We start from the raw sequence: 18,402 nt of genomic DNA, 5'->3' as shown, positions 1-18,402 counted from the left end.
TGAAGGTAATGCTCTTACTACCATTTCACCCCTAGTAAATTTGTTGCAAGTTTCCAAGCGATGATAGTTATATCATTAGTAGGGAAATCTCTCACCAATGTAGGCCCCAAGCCAACATATAATCCTCTAAAACCAATTTCTCTATAAATCTGCCAAACATAGAATTTGGAAATGGTTTCATGTTCATTAATATGAGCACTTATTGCTTTTAAATTCATCCATTGGTTATCTAAGACTACTTAGTAGAATAGATCCTAGACAAAAAGGCAAAAGCTATGTCCTGTGGTATTTGAATATTTAAATTTTAATCTTTTAATTGGAACATTCTATATACCCACTATAAAATAAGCATGGAAACAATTGGTGTTAGTATCATGAATGATAATTTTTTTTAATCTAGAACACAAGAAAACATGCAAATAAATGAATTAACCCAATTCAATAATCCAACCATCAATCCTAATAGATATCCTAATTGTTGTCATAAGAATCCAATAGCTTTGTAAAAGCCTAGTCAAAATCTTTATTAAAAATTAATTTAAAAACATATTTTCTAGAGTAGAGTCCACGTAAAAATGAAATTTTATGTCCTACCATCCTGATTGTGTGTATAGGATTTCTGTTGGCATTAATATTTGGAGTTGTTTGAATATGGGTTTTTGCAACATCGAGAGGCAAAACAACTGACCAAAACTGCAAAGTGAATTACAAGTTTTGTTGCACACATTTGATCTGCAAAAACTAAGTTTAAATACTTAAATTGAAATTCCAACATTAAGGTTAGATACCTCAATTCTTGCAAGCCCACTAGAGACAACTCCAACTCCTGCTTCTATAAAAACTTTAGAAGAATAGTTGAAAAATTGAGAAGACTGGGAATTCATTTGGGGATTCACCTTATCATGCATACTAATAAGTGAAAGCATATGATAATGATTCAATTCATAAGTACTGAAGAAAATTGCATTTCCAATAGACTCCCTAAAAAATGTAGTTAGGCCACCATGAAACAAACCTTGTATCTAGAAAATTATGCACCAATGAAATAACCAAACAACATCTTGTATAATGAAGGATACCACATGAAGCATTTATACTGCATGTCTACAACTACGTACCAAATAGTAACAACAATTTAACACCTTATGCTTTCATTTCAAAGAGTTTGCAATGCACATTCTAGAGGCACAACATATATCTGCTGATGCTTTTTCAGTGACCTATTGTTAGTCTCCTGAACTTGCAATCTACACTACAAAATAACAAATAGTCAATGGTATGGAGTCTAGAGTTGAATTTATATATATACAATAGATACAGAGTCTAGTTCTTGTTACCTTTATCAACTCTACTGGGCATAGTAAAAAAATTATTAATGCTCCACCAAAAGCCGTAGAAGGAACAACATTTTGATTTGATAAGTGATTCATTCTACCATACTTAGACATAAATGAATTGAACACATTGTGCAAAAATGAATACAAGATAGTATAGAATAGTTGGTGATAGAAACTCATACAATCTCAACCCCGTGTTTATCAGCATGTGTAGCAAACACCAACACGCTACTAAGAATTATAGATGTTAGAGGAGCAGCTGCTGATATCCAAAAGAGCTTAGGATTTTTCTTACTTCGTCAGATCAACCCACAAGAATGAAAAAATAGATCAACACCGTATCAGACATTAGTCATTCCATGTTGTTTCTTCTTGTTGTTATGAAGGCTAGGTATTATATGGAGAGAAAAATGAAAGAAAATCTTGAAGTTATGTCATAATACTGACAATTTGACAAGTGATGAGTGGAAAAGAGAGAAAGCATATTCCAAGCACTATGGTCTCCCACCTCCACTGTACATCGATACAATTACAAGAAGAAAATAATAATAAGTTGGCAATATACTTTATTCAAGAACAAATTCTTTACTCCATATGTATTCAAATCACGAGGTTGCTGATTCATTGCATATAAACATACCTTGTGAGTTTGTCCCCATACTGATCTCATGGCAGACACTATGTCTGTCTCTATAGTAAAATGTTGAAGACCAAGAATGCCTTTTAGCTATTGGAGAGAAACAACAATGGTTGCTCCATCCATGAAACCAATGATAGTTGTATATGATAGAAAGTCTATAATGAATCCCAACCTGTAGTAGAATCATAAATGATGTGACACATACTATTAGTGACCAAAACCAGCTGTTTGGCTCTACTGAAAAAGATTCTAGTGTTGTCCATGAACTTTAAATATTTATATAAATTAGTATAATTTCTCATGCCATCCCAAATAAGCAGAATTACATAACTAAAATAGAAATATGGGACTTGTTAAAACCATTGAATTACATGAGTTTTTAGTGCAATTCTCCCACTCAATTATGTAGAGTCACATGTAACTTCTCTATAAGAGAAGAATCCTATGAAGGAAAGACATTGAGAGGCTTGCATAGTGACATTATTGCATTATTAGAAATGTAAATCATCAACCTAAAAATTCCCATACTTGCTTGAAAAATCACAGCAAAGAATGTTGTAGTTAGGGCCAAGTGCAAAGCCAGTTGAGGATTTTGTCTTGGGGAGACCTCCTTGGCAATCAATGATCCTATAAGAAGTGACACAATCGCTAGTGATCTGTAAGATGGTTTATAGCCTCTTCCAAATCACTTGAGAAACTTTGAGATTAGAACAAATGCAAGAGGAAATCTATGTGATAGCCTTCCAGAAATAATATATGATAGCCACTCTACGAATTCTATTAGCAAAGAGTTTATTCCATTTGACATTACCTCCATTGCTTTGGCCTTGGCTGCTTGGTTAGAATCTCATTGCTCTTTAGTTACTTCAATAGAGGGATTTCCCATCTATCAGTAACTATATATGTTAATTAAGGAGTTATGTTAACAACATCAATCATGTAGAAGCTCCAAAAGCAATACTAACTCAGACTCAGAATGTACTATGACATACATATTTTAGTTTTACCATGATTGGCAATGTACCATGATTTTAGAGCAATTGTGGGCAATCCATCAAACCATGGTTCCAGAATTATGACCCCTACTTTGTGTTCTCCCTTTCAACTCATAAAAAAAAACTACCCAACATGTTGCTTTGCTTATAAGAAAAATCAACATGAAAATTATAAGAAATGGGCCTAGAAGATTCATGTCTATATATACACCATGTTTTGTGCAATTATTTGTCTTAACATGACCTTCTAGAGATACCACACTATGATTAAATAAGAGAGAAGGACCCTATTTTTACACCATGATGTTCTACTAGTGTTGACCAATTTTTAGGGTCTCTATGGTTTCCAGTTTCGCAAGTGTTCCTCTATTCTTGGACATCTTAAATTAAATTTTTAATGGGTTTTGTCAATGGTTACCATGCTTCCTTGTTGAACTCTCATGTACATGCAAAGTGCTATCCAACACTATTGCTAAAAATCTAGGAACTGTTTCTGGTGATGAGAAAATCACATTCAAAATGTTGTTGAACTATAAGATAATCTAGTTAGAAAAACAATTTAGTTCCAACATGTCATAGTTCAACTCAATGTCACCAAAATAAATGTGATATCAACTTTCTCTAGCTCCTTGAAAAGAGGAATAGAAATCCTACAAAATAAATGTATTAATTACTAGTGTCTTCTGTGAACCATTATGTCTTCTCTAGAGAGTAAATCAATCTTGTCTTAGTTAAATATAAAGATGATTGTTTTCTTGTCTAGGCTATAACAAGGAAGTTGTAGTGGTCTTATCTCTAATGAGGGTTAGGAATCTTATTGAGATGCATCATCTTTCCTAAAAGAGAATTTTTTTAAGTTGAAAATGTTTTTTTGTGTTTTACTTTTTGGTACCACTTTAGTCATTAGGCATGGCAAGTGATTAGAGAATACACAGAACATTAGTGTCAACCCTACAAACTCATTGGATGCTTAACTTCAATTGAAGCATACCTTCTTTTTATAAGCTTCTGCCTTGGGAAGTGTAGGATCATCCACTACATATTTATTTACCCCCTAGTAAATTTTGCAAATGCCAAGCCCCAAAACCACCACAATACTCATCATTCCCTTCAAGGAGACTGCCCAACCATCCACACTAGATCCTAGGTTCTTCTGAAGATTCAAAAAGTACTTCACAGTTTGCCTTGAAAAAATCAGAGCTATGTTGGCTCCTAGGCCAAAAAGAGGGTAAAACTACTTTACCTCATCCACGGTTGTAATCTGTAATCAATTAAAATAAAATAAATGATCTTTAGACCTTAACATTTTAGTTATACTCATTTTCATTTGATAAATTATGCAGATTTGTTCTAGTCAAATCACAATTACCACAAGACAACACTATAGAAACAAGCACTCCACTAAAATCTTATTTATCTGCAATATTGACAAAACAGTGGAAAAGGTCTCTTCAACATCATCAGAGAATGGCATGTATATTGGTTTTATACCCCAATATAGAGCAAGCCTCTATTTTACCCTTTCTTTGTACCCACAGAACAATATGATCAACAAATTTAGTCAAAGCAATGCCTAACTTGCAAATCAAGAGATTGCATAGATTAAAGAGAGCAAGATAGATTAAAAAAATACAAACAATAAGCTTTGCATGAAAATCATTTGTAAAAATAACTTGATTACAAGATGATTAGCATAAAACTATAGTGCAAGATAATGACCAAGATGCATACTGATTTGTAAAGGAAAATAATGGCTAATAATGGCTAAGTAAAGTAGCCATAAACCCAGTCCTAGTAAACACCATGATCGAGGTTCCAAGAGTGTTCAACATCATCGTTGCATGGAAAGAAAACATCTCACTCATATGTCTCTAGAAAATTGAAATTCCTTAAGCAGGTGAGCATCATTTTGCTCTCAAATAAAAGATTGAGTTTATCATTTAGACACTACACACATTTTTAAGAAAATAATGTAGATTATAAATTTCTTTTGCCAACCTTGAAAGCACGACCAAGGTTAGTAGGAGGTGCTTCTTTCAATGTAGTTGCTTCAGTGTGTAATGCAACAGTTTGCATGACATTCATAGCTTGACAGAAGCAACATGGAGAAATGAAACTCATTCAAAATCTTCTTGAACTGTGCCTTCCAAAAAAAGAAATCCAAAACTTCAATTTTGTCAAAAGAAATACATACTTTCCATGTGTTGTTTCTCATGAGAGCATGATAGCATCTACACCTTCTCGTATAGCAATAGCAATGTCTAAAACCTCTACTCGAGTTGGCATTAGGTGAATTATCATACTTTCCAACATGTTTTTCCATTATCATTCTGGTAGAGTTATTATGTAACAGTGTTAAAGAGATTTATGTTACAACTATCCATAATCAGTGATCTCAAAATTAACAAGAAAAAATTAATATTTCAAAACTCACGGTTTGCAGTTTTTGTTTACTTTCATTTGTTCAAACTCTATGCAATTAGGATGACTTTAAAAGTTTAAAAAACCAATTATTTCTCTTATGATAGAAGATGGGGGCTGGGCATGGAGAGCAGGGATTTTTCCACATTTTTGAGCTGCCATTATGTTGCTCACTTTTTCCCTACTAGTATCCTGAGAAATTGAAAAATATCTTTATCATTTTCTATACTGAGAAATTACAAAGAAAGACATTTGCTAATCTGGACCAAATTATTGTTTGTTAGAGCTTCAAATAACTCTTTAGCTAACCTTCACATCATGAATCAAACCAAAAGGATCTAAAGAACCAGAAAAATTTATATATTATATAAAATATTCTTCTTCCTTCATAAGAATGGTTGCAAACATGGAATTCAAGAAATGAATTTCTTTGATATGTGTAACATTTTAACTAATGATAAAAAACTCTATAAAATTACCCAAAGTAAAGGAACTTCCTCGATAGGAAGCTTTGCTCCAAGATCCACTTGAGCTACCATAGCCTAAAGAAGAGGAAGGAAGAGACAATTGTTAGAATCCTAAAGAACATACAAATACTATTAAAAAATCAATACATGCATAACTTGAATGAGTGTGGCTAAAAATGAAGGTGGCTATGACCATTCGCATGCAAGCAGTGTGTAAATGCTTGTCATAAATAAACTAAATGAAAGAAAACATTCAATAATGTCCAAGGGACCACTAGCATATAAATATCAAAAAATATCCAATGAAGTACTTTCATAAAATTGTAAGCTTATACAGCTATCTAGATCAACAATTTTTATCCATTTATGAACTTTTTAGTAAACTCGTACAAAAAGTTTACCCTTGGACTAGCAATAACCTTATGTTTAAAGAAACTAAAAATTCAAGAACAAAGCTGAAAGTGTTCTCAAAGCAAGCAGCTTATGCTATTGAAAGAATAGAAATTAAGTCTTCTTAAGTAAACTCGTGGGAGTCATGATACCTGTGCTTCTTTATTGCTTTTTAAGGATAGCATTTTTAGAAGCTTTCATCACAATCATATCACCAATCTCTTTGCCAAGAAATAACCTTATGGTTAGAAGAAACTAAGAATTTAGAAAAAAAAGCCAAAAGTGTTCTCAAAGCAAGCAGCTTATGCTATTGAAAGAACAAAAATTAAGTCTTAGGTCACAAGAAGTTACAGATTCAAACTAGGCCTAAATTTAAACCTTCACTATATTTGACTATATTCACTCGGATGTGAAATAAATCATATTATACATGATAATGTACTCTAAAACCATTTTAGATTTAATAAAGATTATAATCAATAAAAAGTTAGGAAATGTAAAATGTAAACAAGTAAATCTGTGCATGGATGTATGCGAAGATGCACCTATGTATGTGTGTGCGCATGTGCGAGTGTGTGTGTGTGTGTGTGTGTGTGTGAGAGAGAGAGAGAGAGAGAGAGAGAGATAGAGAGAGAGAGAGAGAGAGAGAGAGAGAGAGAGAGAGAGAGAGAGAGAGAGAGAGAGAGAGAGAGAGAGAGAGAGAGAGTATGCATTCCTTTGTATATTGTAGGCTATAGTAGATAGAAGAAAAGGGAATAGAAACAAAGGAACAAGGATCTAAGCAATTTTTTGTTCTGGAGAATCAACTGGAGCACTAGCATTCAAGATGGATGCTTCTGCAGGATAGAGACTAGCACAAAGACACACAACTTATATTCACCACTACATGTCACTTACACAATATTTGGGTGCTCCAACCCTATATGGCCATAAAAAATGGACACTTGCATTAAAGAATGTTGCCCTTCCCTCTGCAAATCACAAAATTGGACACGTGTACTAGAGAATGGAGATCCTATAGACCGAGCACACAAATTATTTTGCAAAAACCCTACTCCAAGACAATTCTACACTCTGACACTGTTGTTTGGACAAATAGTGGAGCCATGAATACTAAGAGATGCATGATCATTCACAGTTTATTTAGATTGACATATAAACTGCTATATGGGGTCTGGACATCTGGAAAGCTAAATATTTACCTAAATAGGGACAAAAGACAAGGGTGTTGTTGTTTGGGAGACTATCTTGGTCAATGCTCTAGGTGGTATCTTTCAACCTCAACTGAGTTGATTGAATATTTGGGTGTGTGAGATATCCTAGAGACTAGCCAAATACTGTTAAGTGGTGTTTACGAGAGACAAAACAAGAAATCTTGGATACCAAGTTCAAAAGAAGGTAAAAATTAACAAAACAAGTGCTGCATGTAGAATTAGTCCCTACTTGTGGCAAGCTCAGTGGGAAAGATGGAACAGATGTTCATGGTTAGTACAGAGCTCTAGTTGGCACATGATAGAGGAAGAATAGAGTCGGAGATTTAGAGATTTAGTGCATAGTCAAATGCATGGAAGTACTAAAATAGAGTGACACAAAGTTGAAGAAGGAACTAATGAGAACCATTAATCAACAGCAGTTAACATTCCCTTACAACTCTGCAGAGCTAGAGTCTTTGGAGAGATTGAGAAATATTTGTTGAGAGCCGTTACCACACAATTCCTAGCATGTGAAGGTATTCCAGCGAAGCTTAAGAGAAAATTATATTCTATATGAAATGAGAAAAGCTTCACTATTAATTCTAATCCACTCTTATAGAGGAAGTCACTCATTGTTCATCCATGAGCTACAATATGAGACTCGATTCTCCAGTTGAGTTTACCCTAGGAGAAGCTTTTCCTTGGCACTTCTTGATGTTGCTAATGTTTTGCATGTAGAGGGTTGGAATTTTTTTATCAAAATTGAAGCAGATGACTAGTTTTGAAACTTATGATTTCGATCCAAGTTGCAAGAATTTATAGAGCAGAACATATTTATAGAAAACACATATAGAAACATCCTTTTCAAAAAATTGCAAGGCTATGGAAATGGATGACTTAACTAAAATTTTGTAGATGGAAAGGTTGAAGAAATGTTGGGAGCATGAATAGTCTACAAAAAACAAAAACATGTAAGATCCTTAGTGAGTTTTATCAAATAAAATATATATAGAAAAAATATCAAGAAAATAATGCTGTCATGATTAAAAAGAATGCGAGCCAACCATCAACACAATAACTAAATTTCAAAGAAGTAATCGAACAAAATGGAAGCACCTAGATGTTGTATCCTTCTAGTATTTATCCAAGGGTATGAAAATCTTCCATAATGTATTTACATTTTACATACTCATAATTTGTATCTATTGGAACAAATTGACCAATGTGTAGAGCTCCAATTGTGGAGGTGGTTAGAGCCTACTGTGTGTTGTGAATATGGGCCTATTTGAGATGGGGTAATAATAAAGGAGCACCTTCACCTATAATTTTCTCTCTCCCTTCTTAGTGGAGGAACATTGCCACATATTTCATACCTTAGATGACTTTTGGATTTCTATTTGAATATTTTGTGTGAATTAATGTGGTAGTGGACACCTAAATTCTTTATTTTGGTTAATATTGTGTATAGATTCATGTAAAGGTAATAATGTGGACAAGTAAAACCATTCTTTTGTAATCTATTCTTGGCTGATCTGCAAATATTGGTGATATAATAGTTGATGAACCTTGTTGTTGCTACTGCTGAAATGGTTGTTGTCATTTCTCATCCAATGCACTGCTTTCGGTGCCTTAATATCAACAAACACGCATACTAAGGAACAATGGATACAAAATAGTGAAATATGTAATGATCAAAAACTTAGTTGAAGCTCAAATTTTACACTAATATGTTTGAACAACAAATTTTTGTATCAAACTGGCAGCTTTCATGGTTAGATTTATATATAACATGAAACTAAAAATTGGTGGAAAAAAAAAACAATGCACGGGATGAAGAAAAGAATTTTCTAGACATCCACAAGTGATAAATGGGGAAACAAAAATGCATGCAGTTACTAAAGAAAAGAAGTTGAGAAAATTAGTGAATAGGGAAAAGCATCAGCTAGAACATACAACCAAGTGGATCTATTAAAAAACAACACAAACACTTGTTGACTCTAAATCATGCAGGGAAAGTATCCAATTAAAACAAAACAATTTAGTGGAAACTGTTTTACTATGTATAAAATTTAAAATTGGATAGAGGCATTAGCTATGCCTCTAATAAGAGTGATTGTATGAGCATCAAAATAATACTAGAAAAGTGCATAAGAGGAAAGTAAGACTCAAGGCTGATTTGGAATAATCTACAGGGGAATCCTTGCCGATGGCCAAATGGTGTATAGGGGAATCCTTTTGGATGGCCAAAGAGAATAGAGAGTACTTTGAAGAACACTTTTTATCTGAGCTATATATGGATGAGGACTGTTGGTTCTCTGACTGTAGCTGCATTGTGCATTTTTGTTGTTATTTTCTCTTTCTAGGTGCATCTCCTAACTCTGTTTGTCCAAAAGATATCAAAGATGATGAGAATGGTCTACCTTCTCCACCACTTGATGGGGGTTCCAACATTGATATGCACCTTTGATATTTTTAGTACATGTCTTAATACAAATTATCAACTTCAGTAGCTATGTTTCTTGCACCTACATGAGAGTCCTTGTACATTTAATATTTGATAAGACTTCATAGAATCATAAGAAAAGTAAAGAGAGTTATAAATTAAATTTTTTGTGGTGGCTCAGGATATGATCTCTCTAGAACTAGTTTTCCAAATTCAATTTGTCTTTTTTCTTATTAAATGTGCAGACTTCAAAAATATTAGCCAGGATTGTTATTGAATAAATAAATGTACTATTGTCTAGGAAGTATATAATAGCCTGGGGATGAGTTACATGTATAGAATGTTGTCTTTCCATAAAGGCACAAATGCCATTAATAGAATGTATGATTTCAAATTGGGCCAACTATAAAGATCAGTGACAGAACTTACCGAGTATGAAGCTGTGAGCAAAAAATTCAAAATTTACCACATATAGCCCACTACATGAAAGGAGAGATCTGTAATGCCTCCACAAATGGTAGATATAATCTACAAAACAATAAAAGTTCACCAATATTTAGTTCTACTGCTAGCAATTTAATTTTTTTAATTTAAATTAGAAATGTAATGGGAACCTAACAGATGGTGAATCATTAAAGTAAGCTTGATTTGGGAAATTGAACATATCATGTTTTGAAAAGGATAAAGAGGATGAAGAAAATAATGTTGTACATGGGCATAAACACTCACAAGAAAATAGACACGTAAAGGAACAAAGGCAAGTTTGAAATTTATCCATTGATTACGGTCTATACATATGATCAAATCTTTAATCTAGGTTCTTATGTAGACCAAGGATAACCACAAGCATCTATTAAAATGATGCAATTTTTCACTAAAATCTGAGCAATTTAAAAAAAATTAATTATTTTTTTCATTTTTTGAAAAAATAGTTGTGAAGCCTCTACAATTTTGAAAGGTTTTGGAAAGCAGGATCGAGGGTTTTTCAACCCTTTTTTCCCTACAAATCACTACTTTTCATGAAGAGGGTTTTGTGAAGGAAGAAAAAGTCATTTTTGGTTGGCTATGCATCTATTCTCCTATGTGATATTTCTTGTGACACCTCATGTTCATTCTTAACATTTTTGTGAGCCATTTTTTACTTGCATTTATTCTGCCCAAACTCATAGAAGTTTTTTTTCCAAGATTTAGTGTCCTCTGTACTTGCTTCAACGAAGGATGGGAAGGATGGGATGCCCCATCTCAGGTCTCAAGTGTGATGGGTTTTTTTTTGGCCTTTCTTGATTTACCATTCAATTAAGAACATGGAGTCATAAAATGAGAACAATGGTGTTTAGACAAGATTAGAGAACTATGCAATGAGCATTTAGAGACATTCTCTATTTTTGCCCTATTTTAACCCCATGAACAAAATCTTTTTCCTTGAGATGAAAGGGAAAGAAGGTGTTGAGTATAAGATGTACTATGCTATGAGTGAAGGCTCTGCACAAATGCCCTATGTTTCATGATATCAGCCATGGCTACTGTAACAATGGATGCATTGATTTAGAGGCTACGGTCTAGACAAAACATAAACACGGTTAGATGATGAAACATAAGAAATAGACAGAAAGAAATTGAACCCTAACAGAAAAAGTAAGAGAAGAAGACCAAATAAATCGATGGTGTCAAAAAATATTTTAGAGAATGAACCCTGAGCGAGCTCCTAAAAACTAGGGAAAATATGAAAATTTCTACTGTTATTCATGTGGGACTATAAACAAAAAAATGAAAATAATTTAGAGAACTAACCATAGATGAGAATTGCAAGAACTACGCTAGGCTTTGGCAGTTATGATCTAGAAAAAAGAAAATAAAAAACAAATCTGATACGATTAAATGGAAGAAGTAAAGGGTGTGTCACTGTAAGCCCAAATCAATGACTCTCATTTTGAGAAAATGAGCACAGGCCACAACAATGAAGGGACCCAAGTCAAAGAAGTAATTGCAGTGAAACATGCACAAGGGGCATCTTGTAGGCTATGCATATAATAGGTAGAAGGTGGGTTTTCATTTTAGTGGATTTTATAGAAACAAAATTTAAAAGACTACTAGGAAAGTCATCCGAAACCAATAGAAATAGAGGGAAAATCGAACTAGAAAATAATGGTAAATGAAAATGCACAACAAAGGAGGATTTTAGTGGGATTGTTTTAACATTCGTTCTAGTCCCAAGGAAACTAATAATTGAAAAGTGCAATGAAAAAATTAGTCCCCACCTATGGGTGGTAGGGACTAACAATAAGATCATTGTTTCTTAGCTGTTGAAATCTAACTTGTAAGACAATGTTTTTTAGCTTTTAAAACCTAGCTTGTATCCTATGTATTCAAAATCTGGCATCTCATACCCAAAAAAAAGGTGACAAGATGGAATCAGAGCTAGAATGAACCTAAAGCTAACCCTAAATTCTTCTCAAGGTAGCACTGACAAAAATTATGACAAATAGAAGATCTTTTCCCATGCATGGTATGACAACTGCACAAAAATACCCATAGCCCTTGCACGCCACAACATCTTTGTTAGGAATTGGAAAAGTGCATTTGCTCTCATAGAAAAATGTTTCTTGATAGTTCAAAACTTCTAAGCCCTTTGTTGTCAAGATAAAAGATGGAGAGGACAAAGATAACAAAGGCATAATTTATGAGATTCAACTAATGTCAAATTTATGAATTACAACAGTAGAATCTGAAGAGAATGCCATGTTTAAATACATACACTAAATTTTTTTAAGCATAAGATACCAACAAGTCTTGCATGGGAATGTACCTAGTACAATCAATTATGAGGAGTTGTGATGACATAAAAATGCCCATTAGAAGAAAACAGTCTTAGAATGAGGAAGATGTCAAGATTTTCATAGTTGAGAGTTATGCCATTTTAACCAACTTATGTCACATTTAGAAAACTCTCCAAAGGCTATATGGCCTCATAGATTTTACTCACACAGGAAAAAAAATTACATTAATTGATTTCATGTGAAAATTATAGGATAAAGAATATATCTATCCCTCCTTTCAAAGTGTCAATTTAGATATTAGTGTCCACGTTTAAGTTTTGCTCTCTCATTTCTTGACAGAACCATCCTGAGCTCTATGAGGAAACTACTACAATGTAAAAAATCAATAGCTAGGAATTAGTCAAGTAGCTAAATGATGGTCTCATTCTAGTTAACTTCACTGAATGATAGACAATAAAAAAAATTGATTTAAAAACATCTTTATTGAATCTCATAGTCCTTGCCAAAAATTTAAAGAAGATTATAACATATTCACAAGTAAAGCTTTTATATTTTTTATTTTACATCAAAGCAATACTATTGGTGTAAATAAGTATTTACTTATTGCACTTACTTAAGTTTACTTAGGTTTATGCATTATTTTATTTGTGAGACACCTAGGAGTATGCACACTCTTGTGAGTTTTCATGATGACATCATAGGGGTGGTCCACACCTCTTTTAAGCACATGTTGTCTACAACACAAGAATATTCTACACAGATATGATACTTATCATTCTTATCCAGTCATCTAGAATGTTGGATAAGGTGCTTAGTTGTCTTATCTTTTGGTTGTTTCTAGAGACATTCTAGGTGCTTCCTGAGAGGCCTTTATATACAGGCACTCCTCCTATGTTGAACATCACATTCTGAATAGAGAAATGTATTCAGACATAGTCTGATTAATTGATCATATCCATTTTTGGTCTACTGTGTGCTTGCATTTGAGTTCTTAGTTCCTGAGTGAATTTTTCCCTTAGGCAAATTCTTACACATACAAAAACCATCAAAAACTAACAATGGAAAAGCACCAACATACAAACAAATACATGCATGACTAAATAGTAAAAAAAGTAGCATGTTCATTTAACTTTCTATATAATGCTTGACAAGCATGACTTCACATAATTTATTAACCCCATTCAAAGCAATATCACCAATCATAAAGTAATAACTTATCCAACTAAAACCTATGATCTAGGGAGACTGTACTTACCCAATCTAATGGAAAAAGAATTGAATGAAGATTTGGTATTGAATTAGCACTTTCAATCTTCACAGTCACATGGATATCCGCACCACAACCTTCACATAATTACAAATATAAATGCATTGATATTTTATCACTTTTTAAATTCTAATTTAAAATATAAATTAAGGGAACATGCTATATGAAGCCCAATACTGTCTACAAAGGATTATATTACACTGGAAAGTTAAAATTTTTCTTCAAACGTTTACTTTTAAGGTAATCTTTCAACTCATGCACCACCTTAGCATCTTTAACAAAGGAAACAACATAATGTTCTATACCATTCTCAAGTCCAAATTTAATATCATCCCAATCTTTATCTGCGCAAAAAAAGACAAGAAATAGATTTTATCAAATACCAAATTAAGCTATCTCAGATGTTGTGTTGGTCAAAACAACTCATCACATATACAAGCAACAACAAAATAAAAATATTACACATATTTCAAGATTGATAAACATATCATTCAATTATATTCTAGGTAACTTCAATCAATCAATATTAGGTATAAAAAAGGGAAATCAAAATGAAATCAAAGTCCTTCAAAAAGAAGCAGATTGAGATGTACATGTCAATAAGCAACAAAAATCTAATTTTCTATGCATGCCTGAGAGTTGATAAGATGGTCTTAACCTGTAATGGAAGGCAAGATAGCACTTTTTCCATGCACATTTAAGTGTCATCATGATTTAAGCTCTCCTCCATCAATTACTTCACAAATTATAAAATCTGATGTTTTTTACTTCACTTGCAGTGACATCATCCCCCCTAGAGAAATTCAAATAACGATAAGAAATAGAAAGATATGAAAATGCTATGAATAACATTAGTAATTTTGTTCTTTTCAACTAATAAATGAATTTTCAAGCCAGCACAAGAGAACGTACCATCAACAAGTAGTATGTCTCCTTTCTCCACATCATTAAAAAAATCATCATAATTCATGCTCAACAGTCTTCAGAGCGCACTCCTCTTTTGATTCTGAAAGTAAACTCTTGGCCGTTTGTGAGCATGATAGGCTGTGGTAGATCTCCACTTCTGACTTCATTGCCCTATAATAAAATGATCTTTTAATTTATTTTTTGAGCAAAGGACTAACTCAACAAACATATCAAAAAGGGGGATATCTATTAAATTGCACCTGAAACGCAAAAAATGACTATTAATAATGTAGATGTATTTTAATTTAGGATGAAAAAAAAAGTGAAACAGATTTCAAATCTACATCTTTTTTGATTGGCTAACAGTGTTGCAATATGAAAATAACCCACATTATGATGTTTTCAAATAGTTAGTTCCAGCAATAACCTGTATATAATAAAGGAGTTTCAACACCTATGCAACTCTAAATGAAAGCAAATCTTGTATGACCGTAAAGATTTCATGCATATTGATAATATTCTCCTATTATAAGATTTCATGCATATTGCTAATAATAAAATTAGATATCATTTATAAAAAAAACTTTCAAACATTAGCAGTAGAAAATGCTTCCTATTTAAATTACCTACCAAAAAAAAAGCATCTCACATTGCAGATTAAAGCCCAAAAATAGTTATAGCAAATGCATAGAAATAGATCTGAGCCCAGATTCATAAAAACTCATTAAAAATGATGATTGATCGAGAACCCTAAAGTTTCCACGATGATATCACAATCCCTGATAAAAGATTGATATGATTTAACATCTAGGTAGATGATATATATGCAACTACATTGAATCAATACAAAGGATCAACATTATTATTATGGAAAATAAGCCACAACAAAATTGATTCCCCAATGCACAAAAGAACCCCAACAAAGCTACTCACGTGAATGAAGCCAAAACTACCTGCACGAATGAAGCCACAAGAAAACTGCAATTTTCAACATAAAATTGAAACATAAGGTCATTTAAAAAAAAATTTCATAATGTGATTTTCATGTTCGTCAAAATTTTGACCAACTTAATTTCAACCAACTTGGGAAAACTTATGTTGGTCAAAATTTCGACCAAATCAGGCAATTATTTTTAATTTTTGACCAACGCGGGAATGAAAAAAAAAGAGCTTTGGTCAAAATTTTTGGTAGAAAAACAAGTGCAAATGTACTAGTGGGTGCTCAAAATTGTAGCCCCAATTTTGAGTTCCATTGAGAGACTAAGCCCTATAAATGCCTTTTGATGCCTATGTACCTGGTTGTACTTGAAAAGATTATGAGGTGTATAATGCTTCTAGCACCTTCCATTCAATGCATTTATGTGTTTCATGAAGTTATTTTGAGATTCTAAGTCATTTGGCGAAGTCTTGTTTTGAGCTAGTATCGATTCTTCATTTTCACCTATGTCAAATAGTGGCAGGAGGCCTTATTTGCATTTGAATATCTCACACCTAGAAATGTTTTGTGATTCACCACTTTGGGAGTGTCTAGTTTCCATATCCAAGAAACTATGTTTCAAATTTTGAATCATTTCGAGTCTGTTTGACTAGATTTTGAATCCCTCAAAGTTGGTCATTTACTATTTTCATGCCTTTGCAAGTAATTCCAAATTCTATGAAGCCCTGTTTGACATGTTATAAATTTGACCCAATTGACCCAAATGCTGAAATTCCTTTTGTGTTGAGTTGTAAACGTCAGAGACTTGTTATGTTTCAAGTTTCAACTTATAACAAATCCATTTGATCAATTTTTAAATGCAATTCCAAACGCAATTTCTATCTTTTTACTGGTGTCAACAAATGTAGATTGTTTGGTACTCCTATTTGGGATGTCATAACTTGATATCTGTGATTGGTAAGATCAAATGGATTGTACCACTATGTTGTCCACTGAAAATACTCCAAGTGTGTCAGTTCTTAAGTCATAACGAATTCATTTGCACACTTTTCTAGGTCCATTCCATTTGTCAAAACCACTTTTCTACCATTGTTTAAGTCTACAATTTCCAAGTAGCCCACTTTGACTGAGTGCCATTTAAGTCTTTTTAATTTTCGTGAGCCCAAATCATAGATTCATACTAACATCATGACAATGAAACAACACCCCAGTTTTTGTTTTCCCAAGTGTCAGTTTACCCAATTTTCAAGGCCAATTCCAAACCCAATTTATTGTTTTCTGACTTGTTTACTTGTAGGTAATTCTAAGAAGGAAACTTTGACAATCAATATCTTTTGACTGGGAATTCATCATATGATGAGATCTGACAAGGTAAAAGTATGCAGAACAAAGAGTCAGTGTACCAGTTTTCAGAGCTCAATCAGGTGTTTGGGTCAGTTTTTAAGGCCAGTCAACAGACCTCTTGACATGAAATTCACAGTTTGCAAATCAGTGGTAAAATGGGTTTCAATTGATTAATCAGTGGTCGAACTTGGTTTTAATTATTTTAAGGTGATCGATAGATCAGTTTGCACATCAGTTGTTTGAAAATGAAAAAAATTTTGCCAGACCCACTTTGGGGCTTGACTTATTACATCAGGCTAATAGGTATGTGGGATGGTGCAAAATTTGGTAGATTGAAACAATTGTGACTCACTAAATGTTAGACATAAGAATATTCCTCTTCAAATCCAATGACATGTACATTGAATATGTTTGGGGTTGTGGAAGAGATTATTCAGGAAAATGGAGCATTGAGCTTAAAGCCTAATGTTTGGACATTCATTCCTCTGATAAAGTCATAGGGTAGACAAAAGAAAATGAGTGACAAAGTTGAAGATGCTTTCTTGAGAGTAAGAAAACAAGATAAGTCTTTCTTGCCCAATAGGGATTTGGAATGGTATTTCTTCAGTCCTCGTGATAGAAAGTATCCAAATGGGTCACGCACAAATAAGGCCACTGAAGCTAGTTATTGGAAAGTAACTGGTAAAGATCGTAAAATCAACTCTCACTTGGGTGCAATGGGAATGAAGAAAACCCTAGTTTTCTACATGGGTTGAGCCCCACAAGGGAAAAGAATAGATTGGTCGATGCATGAATATTGTCTAGATGAGTGCAATGTGTAGGTTTGAGTGGTTTGCAGGATGCTTTTGTTTTGTGCCAAATTTTCAAGGAAAATGGAATAGAGAAAATGAATGGTGAACATAATGAAGCACAAATAGGAAATAATATATAGTCTTCTTTAATGAATAATTCCTTTTTTGAAGCCATGCCCTCATTTGACTATGTTCAAGACTGGTCAGAGAAAAAAATACTCACAAATCAGGCACGAGGAAGGTGGCATCTAAGCAAACTTGATGTCACCCTTGGTAGCTTCATCTAAAAATCTAAATGATAAGAATGATTGTAAAGCTCCACATGATTGGTTGCTAGAATTTGGATTTAGTGATACAAATAAAAATGGAAAGGACAATTCTATATTTGAGGGCCCAAGAATCTAGGAAGGCTTTCCTCACCCAATGATAAAAGTAGAGAATGTTCCAGGGTATCTTAGTGATGCAAGGTTGAACATGCCAAGAACTCTGATTGG

The 18,402-nt window shown here is 33.3% G+C and overlaps 1 pseudogene; it reads right to left on the bottom strand.

Annotated features, from left to right (window-relative positions):
• Positions 1-4,726: 4,726 nt before the first annotated feature.
• LOC149559641 (plastidial pyruvate kinase 2-like) overlaps positions 4,727-18,402 on the bottom strand; it is a 57,614-nt pseudogene continuing 43,938 nt past the window's right edge.

The sequence above is a fragment of the Cupressus sempervirens genome, chromosome 4 (assembly GCF_028749045.1).
Source record: "Cupressus sempervirens isolate cs-2001-9-10 chromosome 4, ASM2874904v1, whole genome shotgun sequence".
Classification (NCBI taxonomy): Eukaryota; Viridiplantae; Streptophyta; class Pinopsida; order Cupressales; family Cupressaceae; genus Cupressus; species Cupressus sempervirens.
Note: the sequence above shows the minus strand (reverse complement) of the source record. Positions and strands in the feature narration are given on the sequence as shown.